This window comes from Talpa occidentalis, unplaced genomic scaffold (assembly GCF_014898055.3).
Source record: "Talpa occidentalis isolate TD23 unplaced genomic scaffold, MPIMG_talOcc4v2.1 talOcc4.3, whole genome shotgun sequence".
In the NCBI taxonomy this organism is placed as follows: domain Eukaryota; kingdom Metazoa; phylum Chordata; class Mammalia; order Eulipotyphla; family Talpidae; genus Talpa; species Talpa occidentalis.
The window spans coordinates 9,625,795-9,649,026 of NW_023603184.1; the positions used below are offsets into that span (position 1 = coordinate 9,625,795).

The 23,232-nt window shown below is 37.9% G+C and overlaps 1 protein-coding gene across 7 annotated transcripts in view; it reads left to right on the forward strand.

Moving 5' to 3' along the window:
* The window catches only part of LRRC4C (leucine rich repeat containing 4C), a 1,047,300-nt gene that overhangs the window by 861,067 nt on the left and 163,001 nt on the right, over window positions 1–23,232 (forward strand). The gene's annotated exons all lie outside the window — the stretch shown is intronic.

The window sequence follows — 23,232 nt, forward strand, 5'->3', positions numbered from 1 at the left end:
AGTGAACTAAAGACATTTCCATGGTGAATGGAAGAGGTGGAAGGGCAAGAAAGGCAGAAGAATGACCACATGTGCACACACTGGGGAACTTGCTTGACAAACCTACTGTTATCTGTGAAGTATGAGCTGGAGAGTGTCAGGATATGGGAGGAAATTTCCTCACCCCATCTGGATCTTCTAAGTTTGAAGGTCTTCAGCATCAGATTAGTTGAAGAAAAGCCAAAATTTAATAACATACATATGGATAATTTACACTGAAAATTACATGGTTATAAATTCTAAAGAATAATGGAGCCAACCAGGGGTAATTGCCTTGTATTTAGAGATCTGGGGCATCAAGGAAGGTGGGGGCAGGAACCTTGTATGATAGACAAGAAGGAGTTATCTCACCCTTACTCTGAGTAAAGAAGATATTCTTAGTGAGGACATGTTCACTCATAAATCTGCAGCTAGATGAGACCCCCACAAACTAAATTCTTCTAGATCATGAAAAGGGGTGTAATGATTGTTTCCTCAGTTAAGAAAATGGACAGAAACTTAAGACATGAATATATTTAATTAGGGAAAAAGAGAAGGACTTAGGCAGGGACAGAAGCGTCTCCTCAAACTCAAGAGATTTTATTGCTCTTACTTCAAAATACTCAGCATGACAGAGCAGGGTATCTTGAGGAGCAAAGTTCTGAAAATCTTGGGGTGGGCTGACTTGGACACCTTCAAGAGAAATGGGATAAGTGTGTAGTTTGTTCTCAGCTCTAGAAGTTAGAGCTGTGGCATCCTCTTACTGGGATGTCAGACTAGATACCCAGCTATAATTAGATCCTGGAGAAAGTAAACTTATTCAGTAAGGGAAAATTAATTAGTCTCCCCAAAAAATGTATTATTCAGGAAGAGGGAAAAGTAATAGTTAAGAAATAGAAAGTCTGGGACTTCCCTGGGGGAGCCAAACTGCAAATCCTTCAGAAAACAAAGATCTCTAAAGAAGGATTAAATGCTTTTAGTTCAATAGGATTTCCTTCTCTGGGAAGAAACAAATACTCATTTAAGACCTCATAATTCCTCCAATGATGATATGTAGTCAATACTGGTTGAATAAATGCTTTAATAGATAGCTATATTAAGCTATATTAATTATTAATATATGAGTCTATTTTCCATGGTTACCCTTTTTGGGGATGAGTCAATGACAGATTCCTTCCTTTTCTCCATATTCCCCAAATTCTTTACAACATCACTCTTTTAGCATATTAGGAAACAAACAAAAATTTAAAAAAAAATCCAAGAACTTAAGAGAAATCTATTTCCATAACCAGTAGATCTATCCTAAACAATTTATCTCAGAATTCAAGTCTCTGGTTTCTGGGCACTCAGAAATCACAGCAAAATAAAATCAGATCCCTGTGGAGACATCTTAACTTTAATTTTGCCTTAAGAATTGTGTAGTTTCTAGTCACATTTTGAGTTAGTAACAGAAATGGATAACATTGAATATTCAGAGAAATTTTGCAGGAAACTTTTGTGAATATATTACAACGTTAGGATAGATCAAAAAAATACAAGCCCTCCTTTGCTTCATTATCACAGCTCTTCCTCTTCTGTTGTATATAAGCAGGCATGCAGTTTGTTTGTCCATTGAAAATTTTTATCCTAATAGGAATTGATCCAGTTGGTATTTAAGTTTATTTCTGGTCTTTCCTTGCTAATAGAAAGACTGAGAATTAGCATCTTCTGACAGGTGATTCAGTGGACAGAGTAACAAAATGGAACATGAAAGCTCCAAATAACTGTCAGGTTTGTGATATATATATAAAAAGTAGACATCTACATGGTCAACTTACAGTGGTTGTTCCTTTGTGATAGCCATTTTTATTTTGGAACAACTAGAGTTCCACTTATTTTGAAAAACACATCTATAAATTAGGTCCCCCAATATGTAAAATGAGACACATAATTTCAAGTGAAACAATGTTATTGCCCCAATTGAAAGAGAACTAAAAGGATATTTGCTGTTACCACATTCATGGGAATTTTTTGATAAAAAATATATAGCTTTTTCCACTTTGGACTCTCTCTGAAATGTGGCTGTATTGGGAGAGACTGAAATAGTTTTAGGTCTGATTCATAGAGTCCTTGGTAATAGGGAAAAAAATGTCCTATTGCTATGACTCAGGCCCTGGTTAATAAATCTTTGTACCATCAATCTGATGTAACCCTACTCAGAGAGATCTCAAGCCTAATGGGATTCCTCTTCCTTGCTCTTTAAATAAAAAAAAAAAAAAAAACTAAATTAAACACCCTGTAGTGGTAAGAATACAGAGAAAGAGCATTTTTAAGCTTTTGTTGAAAGTGTGACTTGGTGTAACCCTTCGGAAACCAATATGGAATGATATCAAAAGTCTTTGAAATGTACCTGTTCTTGACTTCAAATTATCTATTCTATTTTAAGATATATCTTAAAGAAATCAGTGGAAAAATGAATGTGCATATGCATGATCACTGGAGTCTTGTGAAAAGTTGTAAAGTATTAGAAACAACCTAAATACACCAAAACAGAGGACTTATTATAATATGGCCAATTAATATAATAAAGAACTATGCCATCATTAGTAATGATATTGCTCCTCTGAATACATAGACATGGAACCACAGTCACAATATATTATTAATTATGTCTGGCTTCCTTGAACTTTGCTTTCCACTTAGCATTCTTGGATGGATCTTGGTTGGAGCCATGGGGAATTAGGAATCTTGAGTGTAAAGGTTCTAAATGATTCTGTTCATGGAGGAGTCTAGTAACCCCAGCCTATTTGTTATTAAGAGTATCATAAAAACAGCAGATAACAGCAATGGAGGAAGGACCATCTTAGTTCTTACATAGGAGCTAAGTCTGTGCACATGAATTATCTCAATGAATCTTCACAGCACCCTTTCTACATTCACATAAAGGATAAAGAGAGAAATTGAACACCTTGTTCAAGATCATTCAATTAGAAAGGAGATAAATATGAAATTAAAATTCTGGCAATGTGATTCAAATCTTTTAGGCATCACAGCTCTTGTGACTCTGTAAAGAACAGAACGCATTATAATGTTTATTTATGGTGACTGCTGTTTAAAGTAACAGTACTAATTCAGAAAGACCGACCTTTGATATAACCAAGCAAGAGTCTCAAGGATTCAGAATTTTGATTTTTTAAGATTCTTTAAAAACGAAAGAGGGGTATCATTGAGTTAGAACTCCATCATTGAACTTTAGTTTTCTGCTTTTGCTTCTGCTTTTCTGATTCTGCTTTTCTGCAGAAGCTTTTGTTTTTCCTTTCTCCAAGGAAAACAAGCATGATAAACCATGAGATATGAATGAACTCCATAAAACTGAAAAATATCCAATAGAATGTAGCATGGTCATGTAGTGTTATACTTGAAGGGGAAAATGCACACTATAAGTACGTGTATTTGGTAAGTAGTAGACAATTGGAAAACAGAGATAAAACAAAAATTACCTGCCACAGCACACTCTAGTTATGAATGCCTAAAAATGCCTGAAGAATTCAGAATAAGGTGGCTATGAGAATAGGGGAGGCGATCTATGGTGTAGGACTATGGGTACTTTGGTGATGGGTATGGTGTGGTAAGATAGAGCCAAAGCAGTGAGAAACTATTCCCCTAAATCATATGCAGTTTTATAAACCAATATTACCTCAAAAGATTTTTTTTAAATAAAATATCTGAAAAGGCAAATTATTTGCATTCATGTTTGTACATGATTTTATTTTCTCTGTGTGTGTGTGAGGGGAGATTTTCCTTCAAGGTTGTCAATGTCGTCTGTGAGCTCTCCCTCACTCATTCAGTAAATATTTATTGAACATATACATCATGCCACAGAATTAGTTACTGGGGTTACTGAGGTAAGCTAATGTTCTTTTCTGTTGAAGGAAGCCAGAACAGGCTCGAGGACCTTAATATCTTAATAGTGTATGGTGAGATGAGCAGAGCAGATGCACATTAACATAAAGATATATACGCTTGCCCACGTATACACATATGCTATCTTGCACATCTTGCGAGAGAGAAATATCAATCACACTGAAGATATTAACAGAATGTCTGTGTGGCTTCTGTCTCAATCACAGAAGATCAGTTGAGTTTTGAAAAGTTTTAGAAAAAAGTGATAGAATAAAGTATGGTAGCGTGAAATTTGGAAACATGCTCTGTTGATAATGACTCACAGGTCTGATTGGACTTAGTTTAGCTCCAGTAAATCCCTTAGGAGGATCAAAAATCGGAATTTATGTCTGTTTTCCATGGCATTTCTAAGCTAAACACCCCCTCCAGAATCTTCTTTAGAATCTAAAGCCTTTGGATATGAGATAATGTGAAGTAATTATAATTAATTGTAATATTTAAATGCAAATCGACATCTTTTTTAAAGGCCTATGTGTTTCTATCAAACTAGGGTTAAAAATCACAGCTTTGCAAATGACCTTTCCTCTTAATTTTTATTGCTGTAACATTGCTTGATAACATCATATAGGATTCAGGTATACAGCATTAAGAATCGACATCTATCTATACTACATTATGTTTACCACCAGAAGTCTAGTTTATATCCTTCACCTTTCAAAGGACCCATTTTTGCCTAACTTATCCAATGCCCTTCACACTTTCCTGTGCTAACCACTATTTTTCACTTATGGTCTAAGTTGATTACCTTTTAAACTTAAAAACATTACTGATTTGCCTTCAGATTCTTTACAAAAGGTTGATCTTTGGAAGTCAATGCATGTAAAGGATTTAGCACTCATATAATAGCTGTTCATTAAATGAAAGTCACACTAATATCAATAATACTTCTTTATTGTTTTCTTGAGAAGGCTATCATAAAATTTGGTTCTTGCTTCAATAAAATAGATTTATAGAGATATTTACATCTCCTACAGGTTATGGCAATCAATGTATTACAGTGATGAATAATAGGGTATGTCTTGCCAACATTGGCCTCACTCTGTCAGGACCCATTTTCAACTAACAGCAATGGCCAGGTGGGGAATTTGATTTGTTCTTCACTTATCTATCAGTTCCTAAAAAAAGAAAAAAATAATGGTCATCAGAAAATATTTCAAAGTGTCTCTAGTCAACTGTACTGTTGAAGCCACTCTATACTTTAAAAAAAAAAAAAAAGTACATCTGGTTAATAAAATTCTTACACCTGCAGAAGTATTTAGTCCCTACAAGGGGTCTTCAGGGTAAGCCTGGGGCTGTATGGAATGAATGGAGGTGGGGACAAGATTTGAGGAAACTGACATTTCAAAAAGCTAAATGACTTGCCCTCACTGATAGGATTAGTGAGTAAGAAAGCAGGAATTTCTTCTGCATTTGGATTGTCTCTGTATAGAATGAATGAGTCACCTGTTATCCTTTGGATTCCAGGCAGAGACAGCAGTAGGGAAGCAAACGAATTTCTGCCACATGTCCTTGAAATTTGCAGCTTCCTTTTTCTGCCACCTTTCCCTTCTCTAGTCAAATAACATCTCCTGCTGTTCCTGGGCTGTGGGACAATCATGGGGTTCACGCCTCTGTTCCTCCCTTCTCCCTCCATTTCAAGCAAAAATAGTCTACCTTGTAATAACAACAACTAGAACAAACGGTGGCAAAATGTTCTTTGAAAATCAAAAGGAATGAAGTGCTGATACATGCTATGACATGGTTGAACTTGAAAACATTGCACCGAGTGCAAGTAGCAGACACAAAAGACTATAAATGTGATAGTTCCAACTCTACCTACCGTTGCCTATGAATGTAGTTCTATATCAATTTGAATACAAAGAAGAAAACCTGTGGAAATAGAGGTATTAACTACTGCCTTAGGTAGGTTGAGAAGGATAGGAAATGATCAATATTGGGCAGAGAGGGTTTTTTGAGGTGGCATTCTTTTCTAAAATGAGGATGGTGATGGTTATACCATGAGAATAAGCTAAAAACCATGAAACCCTACATTTAAAGGAGAAACACATGTTTTATGAATTATGTTGCTATAAAGTTGTTCAAAAGAAATAACACAAATGGTCAAACTTATTATGTTAACTATGGCATGTTTGCATGTGACAAATATTTTCCATAAATTAACTTAGCACACTTTATTTTTGTGCATATTTCACCATCAAAACCACCCTCTGAGATGGATACTGTTATATTCCTTTTTTTTTTTTTTTTTTAATCTGGGGAAACTTAGAAAAAACCTTCTAAGGAGAATTAAGATTTGAACCTGGTTATAGTCCCCAAACAATTCCCACCCTCCTTCTATTGTCCCTAATCCCTCCTCTATCCCCCCACGCCCTGCACAGTGTGTCTCTGGCTTATAGTTGCTTGTTGATTTTGATTTTTACTTTATTATAATTAGTCTTTTTCCTGGACCCTTGTGCAAAAATGAAAAATGATGTAAAAATATATATAAAATAAAAGAAAAAAAAAAGAAAATATATTACCATGATAAAAAATAAATACCCAATTTTAATATCAAAACTTAAAGATTATTTTATTTAATAAAATCTTTCCATGATTAAAATAAACAAAGATTTGAACCTGGAGAAACCTGGCTTCAGAACTGTGCTCTCATAACTACTTTGGTATTTGAATACTATTGACAAACTCCCTCTAGTCATATTCTCTCTGCTCCAGGCATATAAATGTAGTCATTGTGCCCAGGTTGATTTCCCCTGTGCTGTTCCTTGAATTTAGCCACATATTTTCTCTCTTCCCTTTAATTCCCAACACCCCCCCCCAACACACACACATACCACCTTGAGGTATAATTGGTATACAATAAACTGGACATATTTAAATTTTTGACATGCCTCAAGACTTGTGAAACCGTCACCACATTCAAGATAATAAACATAATCATCTTCCCCCAAAGTTTCCCTATGTTCCCATGTCCTCCTTCTGTCCTGACCCTACTCCCCTGCCTTGGTCTTTCATTTATTGGAGTTTTATTTTTTTTAATTTTTTAAAGATTTATTTATTTATACAAGCACAGGGGTATAGGCCGGAGGCATGGGAGGGTGAGAGGATTCACCAGAGACAGAGCAGGGAGCAGAACAGACAGACAGACCGAAAACACTGCTGAGGGGAGCAGTGGGCGAGACAGGAGAGGTCTGCCATGCCATGAGGGTATCTCCCTAGCTGGCCGGGAATCAAACCCACGCTGCAAAGGCTGCAGACAGCTTCACAGTGCTATGCTCAAACCACTGTGCCACCAGGGAGGTCCTATTGAAGTTTTATACAAAAGGCATCACATAATATATACTTCTTTTTGTCCAAATCCCTTCATACCAGCATAATTATTCTCATACTCCTCCATGTCATAGCATGTGCAAAAAGTCTTTGTTTTCACTGCTGAGTATTATTCCATTATATGGATAGGCTCTAGTTTGTTTACTAACTTAGGTGTTGATATGTATTTGTATTGTTTCTACATTCTGAGTATTGCAGATAAAGCTGCTATGAATGTTGGTGTGTGCCTCTTTATATGGACATGTGCTTTAATTTCTTTTGCATAATGCCTGGGTCATATGAAAAAAAAATCAATTATTTTTTCAAAGTGGTAGTAACATTTTATAGTCCTGCCAGCAGTGTGTCAGAGTTCTAGTTCCATCACATCCTTGCCAACCCTTTTGGACACTAGTTATTCTGATAGGTATGTAGCAGTAACTAATTGTGATTATAACCAGTGATTATACTTGTGGGCCATCCCCCCATCTTCAGAACCAGCTGTGTGACATCTTCAAATTGCTCTTTCTGCCTCTGAGCCTCTTGTCTTCCTCTTATAATCTTTTTAACTAATTTGGTCCCATCAGGATAATCTGAGATAATTTCCCCACCTCAGAATCCTATAAGGTCTCTTTTACCATATAAGATGACATATTCCCAGGTTCTGGAGTTTCAGGAGTACACATCTTTGGGAGCCCAATATTCAGGCAAACATAGTCACAAAACTTTTAAGAGGAAATGCTGACAGCTTATACGATGTTTTCCAATTTGAAGAACAGTGTCTTTTCCACCTTATCACACCTGCATCATATATTAACAAAGAATGTGTATAAATTTGTCTAGTTTTCAAACTCTTATAGAGCAGGCAATTTTACCTATCACCACAAACAAGAATGTGGGGTGCCTAGGGTGCAGCTGGGTACTTTTTTGTTCTATGACAATAGGTGAAAGTGGAAAAAAGATACCATTTCACCTGTAACTTGCATCATTCCACACTGGCAGTTGACTCCTTGGCCCTCCCTCTTGATTAATAAAACAATAATGTAGATTTGCTTGTACCTCCTTTATTTGATAAATTCTGTTTCTAGCAGAAGAAATGGATTCCATCAGTAGGCAAATCACTTAATAGTTTTCAAATGACAACTATAATTCTTTCTCAGCTGTTTCTACATGTGCAAAGAGAAGCAGAAAACTAAAGCAATTTGCAAGAATAATTCAAACAATAAACCTCTATTGGTTCAATTATCTGATTATTTCAACAAGGATCTAGATAAAATTTTATTTTTTTCTAACATTTTTTATTTTACCATTTGTAGTCATTGCCTTATAATATGTCATTCACTTTTTCTGTGTTCTAAATTCAATTTAACAATCATTTAATGAGTGAGTAATGCATGTCAGAAAACTGTGCTTACTTCTAAAGTGACTAAAAAGACAAGAATCTCATTCCCAGGAGGTTGTCAGTCACACAGAAGGGAGGTATAAAGGTCACCAGGGAAGCACAAGAATGTTGGCAAAAAGTATCAGGTGGGAGAAATGTTCAGCTGGAAGGAACTAGCGGAAACTTCTGGAGGAGAAATATTCTGGCAGATGGGTAAGAATTTGCAAGGCAGAAGTAAGGGAGAAAAGTGTGGCAAAGAATTGCAAAGGCAAGAAGCAGGGGAACCGAATCTCATCTTGGGAGTTTCAAGTCCTCTGATTAAGCTGTAGAACAGAGAAAATACAAGAAAGTCCCAAGAATTAAGAGACTGAAAGCGACAAATTATGCCTAGCATCTCAATATCCTAGTAATTTCCCATATGTCTGTGCTAAGGGAGGTGATTGTGGAATGTCTGGAGACACCTCCATCTTCAAAATGGAGGTGGGAGGGGTGGACAGAGGGGACAGTTGAGGTAGGAGAAGGGAGGGTGATACTGCCATCTAGTGGGTAGAGGCCAGGGATGCTGCTAAACATCCTGCAATGCACAGAGCATCTCCCCAAAGAATTACCTGACCCCAAATACCCATTGCACTGCAGATTAAAACTCCTATAATCACATTTTGAGGTTGCATTATTTCCCCTATCTTACTAATGAGGAAATTGAGGTCTTTTGAGATGACATATCTTGCCTGACATCGTTGAATGGCAAATGACAGAGCAAGATTATGGCCACACTGCAATGAGGGATGTGAAAAAAAAATCAAGTAGCTAATGAGATTCTCTGAATGTGGGCATGATAGAGCATTGAGCGTGCTTAGCACAGTGCCTCACATATAGTAAGCACTCAGTCTTTGTTCTTTCCCTGCTGCTTGAGTGACAGCCAGTGCTTTCACCCCTGTTCCTGCTTCTAGTGGGCTCCTTTTGGGGAAGCTGAAAATCAGGGAGGAAGCAATGGGTCTGGAACTGAGGCTGTGTGTTCAGAGACTGAAATGGAGTGAAAGCATGGCGGAAGGGACACCTGCAAAAACAAATGATACCAACAAGTAGACTAGAGAATGAGGCAAATGAAAGAATGCGTGGGTGTGTATAGAAGGGAGCTTTAAAGGTGACTCGGGTTTTGAACATGAGAAGCTGATTTCACCTCATTACCATGAAGCAATCAGCTATTGTACTAGGAATCGTGATACTAACTTAAAACAGATAAACTGAGACATAGAAATGTAAAGCAATTAGTTCAAGGTCACACCACATTTTGAGATTTCTTTAGAAACAGAGAAGAAAAGTTTGACCTTTTTAAAGATACAGTGACTAATTCTTTATAGGAAAGATAAGGACAAAATGACATTTTCTTTAATATGCTTCCAAACACAGTTCAACATTCATTTTGCTATTAACTTGTATAGATAAATGTAACTTTGACCTGTAATCAGTCATTCTGATTTTTCCCAAAGAGCATGGACCAAGGTTCTGTTTTCTTTATCACATTTGCTGCCTCATTAAGGGGCAGCTACAGAATTAGCTACCTGGTCAAGCAAAAGTATATGGAAGGGAACAGAAGATCCCCAGTAACTGAAATTTGGCATAATATACTTATTAATAATAGCATATACCACTAATGCTAAATGAGTGCTAATTAAATGCCAGGAACTGTGCTGTTGCATATGTATGTTTCATTTTCATTTCACTAACATTGTGAGATAGATCTACCCATCACAGATGAGCCGCTCGGAGCATAGAGAGATTGAGACAGACCCCAGGTCACAGAGCTAGGAGGTAGTGAAATGGAACAATATTCAAGCATAAGATGTTGGACTCACGTGTCCAAGATTTAGGCAATATTATATATGTGCAAATAGAAATCAGAAAAATAACCCCCACTTTGTTTACATATGAAAGAATATAGGTAAGTCAATCAATCAAATCTAACCTAAGAATAAAGCATAGAATAGATAGGAGAGCGACATGTCTTCTCAGATCCCTCCCTTTTCCCCATATCCATGCTATTTGCTTGGCTTCCAGATCTAAGTTTTGTGATTTAAGCTCTTCTTCCAAACATTTGAATGTAGTGTCTTCACTGTACATTCTATGCATAAACAAGATAGCCATGAAAAAGAAAAGTAAGGCCCCTGTATTCCTGCAGGGATAGACAGACATCTCCACGAATAGAGATGATGAAGTAAGTGATCTGAACAAATTCAAGCATGGCATGGGGAGTTGATAGACACTGGTGGATACTTCATCAGCTTGGAAGGTCTGGCCTCTCTTAGAAGATCACAAATATCAGTGCCTAACAAAAGAGGGGAAATATTTTAGGCAAATGAAACAGCATCAAGTCTTACTGTGGGCAAGGCAGGAAGTACTGTGAGGCTTGAGAGGTTAAGGTAGAGGAGCAAGTAATGTAAGACACCGTGAAAGGCTGTGAGGAGGTGGAGGCCAGGGAATTACTGCTTACTATTACTGCTTAATGTTTGTGAACCAATGTGAGAATTTTTAATTTATTCCTTGGGTGGATCTGACCTTCTTTCATCCAAGTCCTGCTGTCCAAAAAGTTACCTTTTGGGCTAGAGAAGATGTTAAAGATACGAAGGAAAACAAATTCTACCTTGGCTTTATCAGCTAATATTTCCTATGAACAAAATAAAGCAAAAGTCTCTGACCCTCTCAGCAGCAATTCAACAATGTATCAACATGCCAGTCCATGGCTGCCATGCACCTGCATACTGTGTTACAGGAAACTGACTTATTCCATGCCATTTCCATGTGAAATGTGGCATGTGACTGCACAGGACTTAGAAGCACCTTCTGTGACCCAAAGCTGAGTTTGTGGCATGGCTTGTCACAAGGATAAAGGAGTGCCATCAGGACACATCTAGATGGCCAGATCCCCAAGTCCCTGAGTGATGGGTGGAAAGCAGCATCCCAGCTCTGTAGGTCTGTATGTGACACTACACCTAATTGGCATTGGTCTGGCATTGGTCTTTCAGAATAATCGGCATTGGTGAATGATGGTGGCCATTTGGTTCTGAACATTTTTCCAATGGTGTATTTGTCTGGGAAAGGAACATTTGAGCAAGTGATTTTAAGAGGTAGCTTAAATAAAAAAGTTATAGTAGGAAACTTTGGGAGCATTTTTTGCAGGTATAGTTTGACACAACTCTTTGTTTAATGGAAGATTGAACGCTAATGTGAATCACAACTTTCTTTATGAATGCACTTCTCCAGGTAGACATATTTTGATAAAAGGATAAAATCTAAGAGTACCATCAAAGACCTCAGCCTAGTAAGTCCCAAACTATAGCACCATTATGTCATAAAAATGAATAAATATACAGTGTCTTGATAGTGTGCTTCCAATTTGCATTTTGCCAGATAGTTATATTTTAAAATAATACTAAATAAAAGTGAGAAGAAATTATAGTTATAAAAATTTAGGAAAGAAGTCATTGTAGATTGGTGATTTTTGCTTTAAATTCAGTTATTTGATAGGACAAACCCACTATATTTCCCTTACTCTTCTCATTTTTGCTAGTGAATCAGTGGACGGTTAATCAGTCTATCAGTCTTGATGTCTGGGAATTGCTTATCTATTCAAAGCCTGCTTTAAAGACCCAGCCACAATTTGCAGCCTATGCCATAGCAACTCCAATGACAGTCATGAGAACGTAGCTTATTCCCTGTTCAGAGAGCTTTGTTTTTAGGAAGTGCTTCATTATATTGAGCAGGAGTTGTATCTATCCTATAAATAAAATGTCACATATGTGTATACCCATGAGCATATGCACAAACAGGCACATAAATACAGTTTCTTAGATTCTAACACTTGACATTACTTATATCTACCTTTTTCTCGTCAGCCCCAAAGTTTCTACCTTTCTTTGTATCTTCCTGATTTCCCAGTGTTTCCTAATTTCCCTCCAGCACTAGTTGTTTCTCTTCTTCAAATCATCTATAAAATAGAACATTTTTTGAAAATCCCAAATTTATCAAGTTACTCCTTAACTTAATATCCCTCAATGATGTCCCTTTGCCTTTTGGACAAACTTCATTCAAAAAAAAAAGCAAAACAAAAACAGATCTGTGTTGTTCTATACAGGTTTATTTCTTGACTCCCTCCCTTGTCCCCTTTCTTTTAAAGATACAGCCTTGTAGTATCTGCAGTTCTCCTAAAGCACAAACAATGGATGTTTGTCAAATTCTAACTCAAATCTGCATAATTCTAAACTAGTCACTCCCATAACGCTTTTCCATGCTCTTTCCTGGGTCAAGCTCATCCCCTTTCTGAGTATAAGTGAAACATTTCTAAAAATATAAGCATCTCTGGAAAATAATAAAAAGTTGATAATAAATTGCCCACTCATCATCGCATCATGAACCGCTGAAATTGGTACTCGGTCAAAATGTGTTTAATAAATGAATGGATTGGATCAGATTGATTATCACCTTTATGCAAAATTGTTTATTTAGTTTCTTACTATTTAGTTTCCCTCCTTCTTGAAGGAGGGAAATAACTAAAATTGAGGCATTAGGCTTACATAAAGTGGAATAAAAAGGAAAAATGTCAAAAAGGACATAGCCTCTTCAAAAATAAATGTCTATAATTTTTTTTTTTAATTTCAATAAAAATCATTTTAGGAAGATTGTCAGTTGTAGTTGTAGTAAAATGTCAAACACTCAGTCACTGTCACACTGGGTTTACTCCATTCAATAATACCATACACTAAGACATACCTCACAATCTTCATCTTCAAGAATATTTATTTTATATTTCATTTCCCCTACAAAATCCACACACTTATTATGTGTTAAAAAGATCTGTGTGTTGAGGATAAGATCCCCTGCCCTTTCCAATTTTGAAAGTCAACTCCAAATAATATTCTTTATTTTTGGTTTTGGAGAATTATCTCATTCAAGCGATAAAGGTGTTTTGATTTGTTGTGTAAATATTAGCAATTTTTTTTTTTAATCTGCAGCATCTCTTAGTCTTTTGCTGCTCTCGAAAATGCTGTGCATGTTAGAAACCTGGACTTTTAAAAATTCAGATTGTTTAACATTATTGGAAACATGTGCTACTAAGTCAGCTAAAAGCCTGGAATCACAGACATGCTAATGAATCTCCAATGTGAAGCAAACTGAATTTTGAAATTTATGCACTTCATTTCCTGAAAACACAATAGTAATATGGTGGGGAAACAAGCTATCATTTCTTGAATCTGTACTGCATGGCTAATGCTGAAATAAAATGACGTTCTTTAGGAGTTGTTTAGTATCAAGTGCTGATTTAGCTAGATTAAAAGGCAGCTGTCTTCCCGAATTACACAACTGGATTCACACCATCTACTAATTCCTGGTGGAGTTTTAAAGATACCTTTATGGGCAATTTTCTTCTTGGTGCAAAGGATCCTAATTTAGACAGTACAAAAATACTACCATGTGGTTTCTATGCACAGACATCATATCTCTTGAAAACATATGATAAAGGAGGTTGTGTGCTATGAGATCTTGGGTCATCATTTAAAAAGGATTTCTAAAATATCAGTTGGTCTAAATTGATTCAGAATTGGTTGCAAATTTTCATAGTTTTGTTTCTTTCAGCTTCTTTCTTATCACTTAAATCCATTGCAGTGGTAGTGAAAGAATCCTCCCTCAAGATACTTCCCTTCACTCATGCTTTTGTTACAGGACAGGGTGAGGGGCACCCCAGAACCCCCAAACCTTCCTACTCTAAATAGGTTCTGCCATCCACTGCATCAAGACAAAACATATAAGTCCTTTAATGGAAATGAACTTTAAAACAATTAGTAAACAATACCAAAAAAGACAAACAATATAGTTTCCAAAACAAGCACCCAAAGTTACCCATTCCCTTGTGGGTAAAAGTCCACCCAAATGGGATTGGCCCATAGCAAGGCCCAAAAGCCTGCCCAAGTCTAAAGCACCTTCTGGCAGGAACCCACATTAAAGGGTCAGAAAGAGTCAGACAAGTCTGGGAGGAAAAGAGCAAAATCAAAATCAAGAGAAAAGCTGCCATTGTTAACCTCCCCACAGGTTTCTCACCCACATGTGTTTCAACCAGTCCAGGCCCAAGAAGCAAGCACAGTTTCTTCACATGTCTCTCTGCTCCAAGTGCCTCCTCTGTGTCTCCTACTTCCTCTCCCTCCTGCTTCCTTCTCCAGCCTCCTCCTAGCACCTTCTCTCCTTAGCTCCACCCTCCTTTGGATGGGACAGGGAACCTGGAAATTCTCCTCTTCCTGGGCAACACCCATTACACTTTCTCTGAACAACATCTGTGACTGACATACTAGAATGACCATTTCTTTATCCCCATAACCGAGTATGTCATTTAGCTCTGCTTTACCCCTGCTAATCTTTGGGCCACAGATTATTTTTTTCTTAGAATGTGCATTATTGGCTGCCCTCTGATTACAGAATGGGTAATTCTGCATTTACCAACTGAATACTAACATTCATGAAGCTTTTAACACATTTCATATATATTTTTGAAAACCTCTGTGACAGCCTCAACACAGAGGTAGCTTGCTGCCTTCTCTGTGCCTCTAGTTCTGTATACTAATTTCAGATCAAATTCTAACCATATTATATAATCCTTGTTTGTAATTATCATATCTGCTATCTACCCACTTTCCTCTCCTGACCAAGTAGAAAGTCGTCCATTCATTCAATCAAAATGCACTTAGAGGCCAAAGGGCCAGTCTTGGAGTTAAGTAATAGCTAAAATAGTGACAACATAGTTACATAGTTAAAACAACCATTCTTCTGTGAATTTGTTACGCCTTTTTTTTTTTTTTTTTTTTTTGCCCACTCAACTGTAAGGTTGTTTTTCTCATTTATTTCTAAGATCTATTTATATATTTAGACTATGAATCCTTAGCTCTATGCATTGCAAATAGTTTCCCAGTGTGTGGATTCTCATTATTGTACACATAGACCATGGTTTTCCTTTATTATTTCTTACTTTAAATTTTATCATCAGCTTTATTTTTCTCCAGAAACTAACCAGTGCTAGAAATAAGATAGAATGGGAAAAAGATAGACTAGTGGCGGAGTCCACAGAGGAACCAGAGTGTAGTCTCTGTGGTGGGGAAATCCAGGGTGATGACCAGAGGCATGTGGGTGAAAGAATTCAGCAAAGACAGAATGAGGGAGAGAGAAGACACATATATTAAATACTCTGCAGAGGGGAGCAGAGGTGAGAAGGGCTCGTCTGCACTGAGGAAAGGATTGAGGCTTTTTTCGGTTTTCAAGGGTGTTCTTACTTGGGGCAACCACTTGCTCCAGTTACTGTTTTTTTGCATGTTGATCTTTGACACAGATGTGTCCTGACTTTGTTTCCCCATTCCTGGAACTGGGATGTTCTTTCCAGACCATGGTCAGTCTTAGGACCCAATTTCCATGGTAACCCTATTTATCAATTCCCCTTTCTATCCAAGCCTCCCAAACTTGCCTGCTGGGCGAGGAGTAGAGGATTATTTTTAACTTTACTAAAAGGATACCCTAGCAATATCCTCAAAGTAATATAGTAAAGAGAATTGGGGAGATGTATGAAGCATTTCTGATTAGCATCAAGAAATGTGATCAAGAATGCAGGGTCAGCAGAGGAGTAAGTGACAACTTTCCAATACCCAACACAAATGGGAAATTAATACTCACTGGTTGAAATGAATGTCCCTGATTGAATGGTGTCTTATCTGGAGAATTTTCTGTAATCCCAGGTAAATCATTAAAGACATTGTTATTTGTAAAGGGAGAAGCTATGGTTGATTGCAATAATCAGTCTGATTCTTCATTCCCTCTTGTTACGGAACTTTCCAGTGATCTCCCATTATGGGTGGAATGACCTGCCCCATTCCTGGACAGTGGGCTCGACCAGTTGACCTGCTTTAGCCACTGCAAAGTCAGCAAATTTCATTCACAAAGAAGCTTGAAAAGTGCCCATGCCTTTCTTCTTGCTCTTTTGGATTTCTGCTATTGCCAGGAAACTTTCTTGTTCCAAGAGCTGATAAAGGGAGACAGTTAGACCTGAATTCTCCCAGGATCTCTAGGTGGGAACATTTTAGAACAGCTAAACATGATCTCAGACCACATCTGAAGAGCCTACTAAATCATTATCTAACTGACCTGTGGACTGATGAGATATAATTGCTAAGCCTCCATGGTGATGCAAGGGGTTAAGCACAGCACTGTGGAACTATCCACAGCTTCTGCAGCACAGTTTGATTCCTGCTGGCCAGGGAGCTACCCACATGGCACAGCAGACCTCTTCGGTCTTATCTATTGCTCCCCTCAGCAGTGTATTTCAGTTAGTCTGCCTGTTCTGCTCCCCACTCTGTCTCTGGTGAATCCTCTCACCCCCCACACCTCTGGCCCATACTCTGGTTCTTGTATGCATAAATAAATAAATATTTAAAATGATGATAATAATAATAACAATAATAATATAATCGCTGCTTTTAGCTACCAAGTTAGGAGATAGTCTATTATCCAGCAATAGCTAACTGATACAGTAGTCATAATTCTATGATTAAACTATTTCTTTTGGTGGCATGTTTTTCTATTTAACAATTGCTTAAGTGCTAGGGGGAGATCAGGGTGAGGCCAGGATTGTGAAGGTGAATGAATTCACTAGATACAGAGTAGAGAACAGAACAGGTGGATTTTTTGAAATACACTGCTAAGAGAAGCAGTAGGTGAGATGGGAGAAGTCTGTGTAGTATAAGCATTTGGGCTTTTTTATATCCTATTTTCATTGGCTTTTTCTGACTTGAGGACTTGGTCCTTGCTGGCTGTTATCCATTGGAACATCAAGTTTTCTGTTACCTTCTCCCTTTAGGGGATGTCTGGTTTCTGTTTGGCAGAATTCTCTGGAATTGTAATAGCCCTCGGTCATATGGACCCATGTTCTGGCTCCCACGGCAATTTTATCTGATTCCTTTTCTTAGCTACTTTATGTCTCCCAGCAGTGTTCTGCTAAGCAAAATGCAAAGACTAGATTTTCACTTCATCAAATGTACCCTGGCAATAAGTATGCTATATTTTTAACTTTTGTGTATTACAGTGGAAAGACTTCAGTAAAAAACAAAAAGCTTCGGTTCTTCCATTTCCTATTATCATAATCTTAGTCATTCATTCATTCAACTATGTGCAAGGTATTAAAATACAAAAAAAAGTTATGAAATTAATCATAGTTTGTAGGGGAATATGACATGAGAAAAATCATTTCTATCCACTGTAATATGTAATAATAGGATATATTTTTCACAAAATATATCTCTGAATGGACCTCTGAAGAAAAATAACTTGAGTTAAAATTCTTGCCTCTGTTGCTGCTTAGTTGAGTGTCCTTACTTTAACTCCATTTTCATTATGTATAAAATGGGATGGTAATTTTACCCACTTTAGAAAATTGTTGGGGCAATTGCATGAGATGACTTCTGTAACTTATTTAGAACTATGCTGGGCCCTCATAAGCTGTAAGTGGTAGCTATTATTTAAAAAAAAAAAAATAAGTATGAGAGGCCAGAAAAGTAAGACAATGTAGGACTGGAGCCGGGTGGAGGAGCCATCATGGAGACTTCTATTTAAAAAAAAAGCAGAAATTTGCAAATCTTCTTGCACTTTAGTATCGTCATCTCTATTTCAAGGAGCAAAGAATAGATGGCTATTAGGACATCTGGTTCTAAAATACACCATTCTTGGAATAATTGTAGCCTGACACCTGCACTAAGTTCCCACTGTAAGGGAGGAAAAATAATTTTCCCTGGAGCCTAGTTTCTTGACTGAGATTCTTCTCTCCCCTCCCCCAGCCATAATATATTAAACAGATAAACAGGACAAAAAAAGACTGAAATTCAATAACACGCATACATCCTGTATGCATGGAGATACTCAGGGAAACTGAACAACTCCTTAAAAGGCTCGAACTATAGCACCTGGACTGAGGAGCACTCTGAGACCCCCAAGCTTTCATACATTAAAAGGGTCAGACCATCTGTGTGCACAAAAGCGAAGCAGACTTAGTCTGAAAGAACTTTAATAAGATTAGTGTGCATAGAAAATAGAAGAAAGGATATTTGTCTCATAATAATATACCCAAAATTACCCATCACCTGGTAGGTAAATGCCCACCCAAACAGGGCCAGCCTGAAGGAAAGCTGCTAATATCCAAAATCTGCTGCCAGTCTAAGACATATTCTGGTGGGGGAACTTAACAAGGGGCAAAAGATGCCAGGTAAGCCTGGGATGAAAGAAGGAAAATCAAAGTACAAATCAAAGTAACAGCTGCCACTATCAGCCTCCCCATGTATTTCATCCACGTGTCTATTCCATGTATCTCTGTATCTGTCTCCTCCACATGTCTCCTCTAAACCCCCCAAGTTTCTGCAGCAATTCTAAAACCAAGAAGCAAGCCAGCCCTTCTTCATGCATCTCCCCAGATCCTACCTGCTCTCCATGTTATGAACCTTTACCTGGTTGCTTAGTTTCACCCCTCATTAAGTGGAGTGGGAAACGTAATACCTACCCCTTCATTGAGATGCCTGTGGTACAAGAACACCACCTTAAATAGCATCTTTACTTAAAGACAAAAGAAGATATTGAGGAGAGGAAGGTTATCAGGCAAAGCAAGGCAAACAAGATGCAGTTGTTATGCAGATTTACAACAAAACCATCTCCACTGGTAATGGCTTATAGAAATTTTGGTCATCATCTACTTCCTGGTACAGATGGGAGACACCCTTAAAAATGGAGATCTCTTTTATAAATGTAAAAATGTCTCATAAAAGGGTAACATACTGGTTTCAGAATTCCTCCTGTTATTTATTTAAAATAATGAATCCAAAAGAATCCCATGCCAAAGAGGCATATTTTAAAGTAGCAAGTTATGCTACTTGCTACCACTTAATGTGGCATTTTGTCATTAAAATGGTTTATAAAATAAGTTGATCTAAATAAATTAATTTGTAATGTCCTTATTTGTGACTATAGAGGCAACCTTGATATAGATATCCCACAGAATATTCTAGTCCCTGTTTAGAAGTGAAAAGGGAATATCTATCCCAGATTTGTAACATAAAGACTCAATTCTTATGTATTATACTTGATAGAGTAGCCTGTAGCCTGTTGAAACAAATGAATAATCACAAGGGACACATCCATAGCTTCTGTTTTACTGAATATATTCTATTTGTTGTTTTGTTTTTCTGATTACAAGATGCTATCATTTGCTGTTGACTGAAGATTATACCAGGTAGAATTACCAACAGACAACAAAATAACATGATAGCTTTGTTTCACCACCCAAATGCCTACAAATAAGGAGAGGAGAGCACATGGAGAATTCTGTATGTCCACAGTCTAAGGCTGCCATGTTGCCCACTGGAACCATCTTCCCCTAAGTCATTCCATCTTAATGGCATGTCTGCTGTCTGTGCTTTTGGTGATTAGGTGGGCTAAGTGAAAGTGCCCAACTCCTGGAGAATTATTTCCTCTAAAAGAGCTTTTTAAAAGAAATTTACTTGGGCCTCCCCAGTGACGCAGCAGTTGAGTGCTGGGTTGCGAAGCTGCCCACGGCCTCTGCAGCACCGGTTCGATCCCCAGCCACCAGAGGAGGGTCCCACATGGTGCACAGACCTCTCCTGCCGCCCGATGCTCCCCTCAGCAGTGTACTTCGGTCCTTCTGCCTGCTCTGCTCCCCGCTCTGGCTCTGGTGAATTCTCTCACCCTCCGCGCTTCTGACTGTACCCAGTGCATGTATAAACAAAACAAACAAACAAAAACAAACAAATAAATAAAACATGCCTCTATTAAAAAAAAATTTAAAAAAATAAATAAATAAAAGAAATTTACTTAAGCACATGCCTTGTCCTAGTTAATAGTACGGATGAGCAAAAATCTGCAATCCCAAAATGCCCTTTTTTGCAAAAAGTTGATTTCATGGGAGGGGCTCTGAAGTCTGGATGGAGGTTGATTTTGGGAAACTTATTTACCTGTAAACTTTTGTAAAGACATGAGGAGGAAGACCTAAGTCTCCTTATCTTTTAGCAGGGGGAAGGCTGAACTAATCTGCATACATTTGTCTACTGTGCCTTCCCTGGTAACTCCTCAGCTCTCCTTCCCTTTAAACCCACCAAAGTCCTTCTATCTTAGCTAAGCTTTTTAAGGTGATGTCTGAAGCCATGTGAATAGTTATTCCATCGTTCTCATTCTAGGTCTTTCCCATGTATACAGGAAGTATACATGCTAATGCTTATTTAAATATTTGCTGGCCTGAAAGAATCAAGAGAGGGCTACAAAAAGAGTCCATTTGCATCCTGAAAGTAGCACCTGGCAAGTAATAACCATTAGCTTTGCAGGTGTATTTGTATGACAGTTTGCTGCTTGCTACACTTCCCTTTGAGTAAGTTCTTTTAGTGACAAACATGGTAACTTCAATCCCCCTACTGAAATTCAGTGCTGATAATGACAACCTGCATGCTCATGACTGTCTTATGTTTTTATTTTTTTAACTTTTATTTATTCATGCATACAAGAATTGGGGTACAGGCCAGATGTGTGGGAGGGTCAGAGGATTCACCAGAGACAAAGCGGGGAACAGAACAGGCAGATCTACTGAAATACACTGCTGAAGGGAGCAACGGCGACACAGGAGAGGTCTGCCACATCATGTGGGTATCTCCCCAGCCAGCCGGGATCAAACCATGTTGCAGAGTTTGTGGGCAGCCTCACAGTGCTGCACCCAAGCGCCTGCACCCCAGGGAGGCCCTATCTTATGGTTTCTTTAAATCCCTAAGACCTAAATGTAGGGAAACTGAAAGAATTAAAAATGGGTAGATCTGGGTTCAAAACTTGACATGCGGGACCCGCCTCCGGTGGCCAGGGAGCAGCCGGGGATCGAACCAGCACTGCAGAGGCTGCGGGCAGCTTCGCAACCCAGTGCTCAACCACTGTGCCACCGGGGAGGCCCTGTTCTGAATTTTAAACAAAGTGATATTTATGGGAAGTCAGCAAAAGCCATGCCATGTATACCCCTTAATCAATGGACCAGTCTGAATCAGAGATTGAAAGTCAAATGACTGACTCAAGGTCATATAGTATGCAAGGGTAACTGATAGGGGAAAAGCAATTGTCACTGCTGAATGGGAAGGAAAAGAAAAACAGAAAACCTTTCCTTTCTCCTCTTGGCTAAACAGCACTGATCCTTCCCTGCTTCTTTGATAGATTAATTCATTCTGAAAGGCTGTAAAGATGTCTAATAAGTAGCTAATAATCAGCTCTGAAGAACAAATCATTGGCCTTTATGTTGTTGTCTCTAACAAGAAATTTCTTATTGCAAATGGCTCCTAGCTTCCTTTAGAACCACAAGGTAGGCTCTTTGAAGCCTTCTAGAAAAAAACATGTGAATACACTTCTAGTGATTTATTAGCTGATCGGTTATAACTGGCATATAAGGATAAGGGCTTCAAAAGACAAATTAAAGTTATAGTCAACTGCCCACTAGTGTTTTGAATCAATCAAAACAGCATTCATTACAAAATAGAAGCAATGCCATTAACCCTCAACAATTTCACAATTTGATGCAATGGATATCTATATCCAAACTCCAAAATGATGGGGAAATGATAATAAACCATGATCCACCTGTGAAAAAAGACCTACCCCACCCGCTTTGCAGGTATTCATGTCTGAGATACATATTAGAGTAAGTGCTTCATACCCATGAAATGTATATATGCATTTTTTTTTTAACTCAGAGGCGAAATATCTATGTGCTATAAAGAGAATGAAAAAAAAAAAAAAAAGAACATTTGGTGTCAAATTGGATATGCCTCTGATGTTCCCTTGTAAAAATTTTCTCCCTTTATGTGCGATGCCAATTCTCATTATGATTTACACACTTTATCTAAAATTATTTTTTAAACCAAGTACATATTCTGATCTCTCAAAAACAAAGAACATCTTTACAAGATGGTTAATCAGAGAATTTGAAACAAGGGAATATTGACTTGCCTCCAACATATGTAATGTTTTCTTGTTTAAATCAACATCCCTCATTTTATCCATTTCCTATTTCAAGGTCACAAGCCTTCCCGTTATAAAATGAATATCCCAACTTATGCCTCATGATAATTATATAGTGCTTTATGACACGGCTATGAAGGGTCTTATGACAATTATATAAGGGAGAAGAAACCAAAATAAATATAATAGAAACAATGTCATTTTATGGACCCCCTCATTTTTCTAAAAGATGCTGAGAAGTTGCAACGTGCTACCCTCTCCCCTAAGATGGGTTGATGGAAAAGCCCACATCCAGGAGCGAGGGCTGTCGGAATTGAGTTGTCAAGCTGTCTTGGATGTCTTGTACAAACTGAACAGGCCAATTTACTGCAACACTGCATAGGCTGAAAGCTCCTATCTCACCAGCACAGCGCTTCCTCCTGGTGAGATTATCCTGCTAGGCCACCCGCTCCCTCCCTAGCTGCTTTTCAGCTACTCCCGGATTCCTTCAGATCAGCCTTCCCAGGTAATAGCAC